Here is a 7118-nt window from a genome sequence, read left to right on the forward strand (position 1 = left end):
TGTATTGAACATTTAGCAATCATTTTCCCTGAAAACAAGCAACAAACACACACATAGATGAAACCAGTCTATTGCAGACTGCTGGTTTCTGTCAATATGGTTTACTTCGATGGTTTTTGAGGTGTTTTAGGCACTTCTCAGCTGGCCAGGCTGGGAGACCATGACCAGTTAAATTGAACGCCAGCCTACCATGTCAAGTTGGTTTAATTGTTTGTGTTTGTTTCAGCAGAATATAGATTAAAATTAATTCTTAAATAACCTTGAATGATGCTGCAATTGGTAACATTCGTTTTGACTTGGTGTGGTTAAAGCCAAACATCTGCTGAGCTGCAGCAGCACCATCAGCTGGATACAATATGAGACTCTTAAGATAATATTTCTCAAAAACCAAATGGTCATCGTCTATCAAACTGTCAAGTAGGTGTGAAAAAAGCTGTCGTTCCATCTGATTTCCAGCACGTTACGTCTGTATGTCAGGTTTAGCTGGCAGGTGAATAATATTGCTTTATACGAGCATGGAGATCAGATTTGAACCCAGGCCGAAACAGGAGAGGTTTTCCTCTGGTAGCTCAGGGCCGCTTGGCCTCATGGGTTTTAATTACTCTACTTCCTGTTGAGGAAGCCCTTTCACCATCTCTGAGCAGTCCAACGCATTTCTTTCACTGCAAATTCAAACCATCTGCATTTATGTCTGCAGTCTTTATGTGGGCAGTGGGGCATAGGACCGGTCAAACATGCATTTGGCTCCTTCCTTGATTGTTTCAGCAAGTTTTGCACTGTTCTGAATGAAATGTCCTGCGGCCTCAAGCGCACGGAAGGCCTGATCGACTCACTCAAACTCCACACATCACACACCAAACACGCAATCATCTGTCTTCAGATGGAAATCCTTCTCCAACACGCTATTCTTTTTCCTCCAGAACAATTTTCTCTGTGAGGAATCTTCAGTTACACAACATGCAAGCATGATTTATTGAATAATGTGTTGTTTTCCCACTGTGCATTGAAGGAGTGATCAAACTATAGACTTGTTCACTTCATGTAACCTAACTAATCGTATTCAATTCAATGAGGCATCCTATTCCATCTACTCTTGGCTATATACAGATAGAAAAATATATTTCCATGATAATGCTAATCATTGTGCTTGATGAAGACAATGCTGTAATGTATAAATGTTGGAGTTTTGCAGTTGCTTCTTACATATATTTTCATATATTTATAATTGCTCGCTCGTGTAGATTATGGGGCTTCCAAACCTCTGCATTTTAATGTATTTCTGTTTGGGTGCAGTACGTTTTACATGCGTGCAAAGAACCAAATGCATTTAATCTTGGCTGATATGCATCTCAAATGCACCTTGAAGGGCATTTACACTTGGTTCAAGTGCAGATAGATGTCTGATAAGTAAAAACGTATGAAATGTACATGTAAATACCTCCATATTAGAGACTCTAAGGTGAGACCAAAAAAACCTAACTCAAAACACCTTTGCTACTGCATTGCAAAGAGTTGTTTTTCACTCAAATTTGTTTTAGGAAATGTAAAAATAATTTTAATGTCTTTACAGTATTTACAATAACTGGAGTATCTTTTATTTTGACAGAAACTGTGGTAACTGTGTTTGGATGGAAGAAAGCAAGAACGATACTATCACAGGACTGGAAAAAGCACATTATATGTCCTGGAACTGACAATTACATGAGAGAAAATTAGTCTTTTCCTGAATGCTTCTGCCTTTCTTGAAAGGTGTCAAAGCATTGCCAGCCGCTGACTTCACTACTCACTTCCCACCTGATTTAACTTATGCTGAAGTGGCAATTGCATTTTCATAGCTCAAAACCCAAAGCTAATCTAAAGCAGAGCCCACTCCATGGACTCTGCCAAAGCACCATGCAAAAAAGGCATGCGATTCCTCCACAACTCGGCTCGGATAACCAACATCAGAGGATTTCAGGGCATTAAAAGCAAGGCAACCTGTACAGCTGTATACAAACATTTTGGGAATAGCACAGATGTTACTATGGTATACTGAAGTATAATTACATGAATTCCATAAGTGTCAATGGCTTTTATTGACAATTACAATAAGTTTATGCAAAGAATCGCCCTGGCATGCTGTCAATCAACTTCTGATTGACAGCATGAATGGATTCAGGATGCTTTACTGTTGGCATGACACAGGACTCATGGAAGTACTCACCATTTTTTTGCTACAGTAGATAAGCCTTTTACCAGATGCCCCAAACATTCGTAAACGAGATCATCAGAGAATAAGACTTTACCCTAGTCCTCAGCAGCCCAATCCCTGTACCTTTTGGAGAATATCAGTATGTCCCTGAAGTCTTTCCTGGAGAGAAGTGGTTCTTTGCTGCCCTTCTTGACACCAGACCATCCTCCAAAAGTCTTCTCCTCACTGTGCATGCAAATGCACTCACACCTGCCTGCTGCCATTCCTGAGCAAACCCTGCATTGGTGGTGGCCCGATCCCGCAGCTGAATCAACTTTAGAAGATGGTCCTGGCGCTTGCTGAACTTTCTTAGGCACACTGAAGCCTTTAAATCTGTTAATCCCTTTTTGTGCAAAACAATGATAACTGCACGTTTCCTTGCAGGTAACCATTTAAGAGGAAGAACAATGATTTCAAGCACCACCCTCCTTTTAAAGCTTCCAGTCTGTTATTCTAACTCAATCAGCATTACCGAGTGATCTCTAGCCTTGTCCTCATCAACACCCTCACCTGTGTTAATGAAAGAATCACTGTCATGATCCTTCTGGATTCAAAGCTGAAATGCAGTGGAAATGATTTTGGGATTAAGTTGATTTTCATGGCAAAAGAGGGACTTTGCAATTATTTGCAATTCATCTGATTACTCTTCAGAACATTCTGGAGTATATACAAATTGCCATCATAAAAACTGAGGCATGCAGACTTTGTGAAAATGAATATTTGTTTCATTCTCAAAACTTTTGGCCACGGCTGTAGTTCAGTCCGACCGTTTTATCAAAACAAGCATTTGCTTGAGTCTTATAATTATAGGTTAACACACAGGATTGGATTCAAGCATCACTGCACAGTAATATCCTTTGAGATCTTGTTGGATTTGTGACTGTGGGTCGGTTGTGCATCAGTGACATCGCCTGGGCTCTAAATGATACCAAATGTTGAAGTTTCAAACAGCAGGGTAATTGTGGGTATGCATCAGTCAGATCTTGATTTAGACTTCAGTGCTGTCTGTCTGCACCTCATGAAGAGATCCAAGAGGTTTCACATTTTATGGTGGAAAATTAAAAGTCTTCATGCTGAGAGTATATGAAATGGCATTTGGTATTGTTTGCTTTGGTAGGAATATTTTATTTTGTCCATCGCCAACTTGCCTTTTGGGAGTTCGGGATACACTTTTATCTACTTAAAATTTCCATCTCGCTGTATGTGTTCATTATGCTTTCATGTGTTCCCCATCTGTCCATCTTAGCGTTTAGATCTGCAATCACAATATATTGAAAGTTTCTTTTCATTTTTCCATTGAAAAGCCTAAAGGGATAGTTCACCCCAGCATTAAAATGTACTCATTGACTCGCCCTCATGTTGGGCAAAAGATATGACTTTCTAGGAAAGCAAAATTAGATTTTCTTTTGGGAAAATAGCTTCTATTTTTTGTATCAGCGTTATTATAGTTAATTTAATGTAAAACTATTAAAATTATGTTAATAAAATAAATGTTGATTGAAATAAAATATAACAACATATGCCATTGGCATATTTGCCAAGGCAAACATATCAAATTTTTATTTAATGCATCTTGATGTACTAAAACTAAAACGGAAACAAAAATGTATAAAACCATATTTAAAAATAAATAAATTGTAAAAAAAAAAAAAAAAAAAAAAAAAACTTACAAAACCTAACCTCAAAAAAACTAACCTCAAAAAGTTTATACAATTTGTGTGCTGTATTTTAAGTCATTCAACAGTTTTGCATACAGAAATAGACTGACATATGAGGTAAATTCACTCGTAGGGAATTAAAGACTGGAAATAAAGTGTAAAAAAGAAAATTATAGTGCCTTCTATGTCCTTTTTGGAGCTTGGCACTCTATGCTTTCATCATTTATGGAAAAGCAGCAAGAAAAAAAAGTCCTATGGGTTTGGATCAACATGTCAGCGAGTATGTGATGACAGTATTTATTTACGGGTGAACTATTTATCTAATTTGATATGTTAAACCAAATGTTTTAATTGTAAAAGCTTGTGATGTCATCAGAACACCCTCAACATCATCTTTTGAAGTAAAACCTCAAAAGAACTGCGAGAACAAACCCTCAGTCAGTGTAAACAGCTGCTACCTACTGGCAGTAAGTCACTGTAGAGCGTGGAATGACCCTTCTGCGGTCATGATATGAGCGGTTCCAGTGGTGTCAGGCCCCGCTGCATGCTGGGAAGATAGAGAGGGTGAGACTGATGAGGTGGAACAATGTCACTCTCACACACGTGTGTTTGTTTAGGCTTTGGCACTCGGCGGCTTCCAGCGAGGTGTCAGAACGAAGCCTCACTTCTGTTTCACACGTCCTTTTTCTGAAACTAGAGCGCATGTCGTGCAGAGCTCAAAAAGAATGATTAAAGCATTGCTGCATGTTCTTACATTTAGTGTGGACATGATATCAAACGTTTATCAATACCAGTAAAGTTCTAACCAAGTATTAATCAAATGACCACCATGTTTTCTGAAAAAAAAAAAGTAAATTAATACAATATTACGATTGTGTGTGTGTGTGATATTTCTGCCCTGAAAATTCACATTCACAAAACACAAACTGTCTGTCTTTAATTTCATATAATTTTTTTTCTTTATGACAAAGGAAGCACAATGAAGCCTTGATGCTAGTTTATAATTATACACACACACACACACACACACATACACGCACACACACACACACACACACACACACACACACACACACACACATATCTATCTATCTATCTATCTATCTATCTATCTATCTATCTATCTATCTATCTATATATCTATCAGTTTACTGTTAGAGGCTTCACTTTCACCAAACTGTACATGATATGAAAAATGTACTTCTTTCTCCAAATTACTGACTTAGAAACCACCATGACTGTGATTAGAGACATCCATAATCAGACTCGGATTAATATTTCTGCTTGTGCATCAGAAAATTGCTTTTTCATGGTTTCTAAGGGCTGCCGTCCACTGTCTCTGACTCATAACTGTATTTATGGAGACTGAATGACTGATCTTTGGCTCTTTGCGCACAAATCTCCTCCTCACCTCCTCCATCCATCCTCGCCTCTTCTTAGCTAGAGGAAATCCCAAGTTGACCATGACGTAACCACATTATCCATCAAAATACCATATTTACTCCAGGCTGGCCAATAAGAAGACACCCTTGCAACTGTATATTAGTATCGTGTTTTTTCAAGCATCCATACTGTTGTGCACAAGCATGTTTCAGATTTTAAGTAGCTTGTAATTATCATCCTTCAACATGCTGTGAAAGTAATACTGAGAAGAGATTTAATTAGTATTCATTAATGTTTATTTTGTGTTTTTGTTGCAGCTCCAGCTTGGGTTTGAATGAAGTAGTTGCAAAGAGTTGTAAACACCCACAGGAGGGCAGTGTTTCTTAAAATTTGTCCAAAGCAAGTGAGGTGATGATGCATTTGAGGTCTAACATTCATTCAGTTTTGCACTGTTCTGAGTTTTTTAAATTCCATTCCTGCATATATAAATCACTGTAAGAAAAAAAGACTGAAAGAAACTATCACTGATGCAGGACCTTTTCAAATGGTCCTCTCCAACAAACTTTAAATTCTTTTAAAACAAGAATTGATCAAGTGGTTTTGGCTTTTATGCAATAAGTTCACTAAGGACCTGATTAATAAGATTTTTCAAGAAAATGTTTTTGAATTTTTACCATGTTAATGTAAAACATGTTGTGTAGATTTAATTATTGTATCTTTCTACTACAATACATCCATTTGGGGTAAATATGGTAAAGATGTGAACAATTTCAAAGTACAGTCGCTGTGACAGTTTTTGTAATACACTAACATTCAAATGTTTGGGCAATGAAAGATAAAAAAAAATTAAGAAATTACTTACTTTTAAATAGGCTACTTTTATAAACCAAGGATGCATTTAAGTTGATCAAACGTGACAGTAAAGACATTTCTAGATTTAAATTTAAATAAATTCTGTTCTTTGGAATTTCATTCAGACTTTAATATTTCAGATCAGTCAAAGAATCCTGAAAAAAGCATCTCAAAAACATTCCACAAAAATATTAACATTAAAAAACAAAACAAAAAAATTACTACTTTTATACTTTAAAGTATATGTATCGTATATATAATATAATATATAAAACCAATTGTTTTAAATTGTAATAATATCAATAATATTTCTGTTTACTGTGATTTCGATCAAATAAATGCACCCTTGGTGAGCAAAAGAGACTTCTTTCCAAAACATTATAAAATCGTATTATTCTAAACCCTTTGCCTGGAAGCATCTGGAAATATTCCTTACTATTGCACTTCATTGAGTTTCATTTACAGTTATGCATTTAGCAGACGCTTTTATCCAAAGCGACTTAGACAGTGCATTCAGGCTAACAGTTTTTACCTAACATGTTCCCTGGGAATCGAACCCACAACCTTTTGCGCAGCTAACGCAATGCTCTACCACTGAGCCACTTTGTGTTTGTTGATTGTTGATCAAGGACAAACGATGCTGATCCAGGAACACGTCCTACTTGGCAACTTCACAGTCAAGTTTTTTTAGCAGAGGATGAATCGTGTGCTTACAGGTGCGATCAGCTTTAGATAACACCTCTATGCATTACTTCCACCCCCTCCTGCAAAGTGTCCCGTTTACTGCCGGCGTGCAGGAGGTGTTTAAGGATTGCGCCCCGCCGCCTCCGTGCTCCCGTGAGCTTCACACTTCATTTGTGCGGAAACTTCCCAGCGGCAGCAAATACTTCACGAGCGCTGCCAGCATAAATCATCAGGACCGACAAACCCGTCTGCAACCCTTCAGACAGCCGTGGGACACTCAGGGTCTCTACTTTCATATGTCCCCCAGGTTT

This window comes from Carassius carassius, chromosome 32 (assembly GCF_963082965.1).
Source record: "Carassius carassius chromosome 32, fCarCar2.1, whole genome shotgun sequence".
NCBI lineage: Eukaryota > Metazoa > Chordata > Actinopteri > Cypriniformes > Cyprinidae > Carassius > Carassius carassius.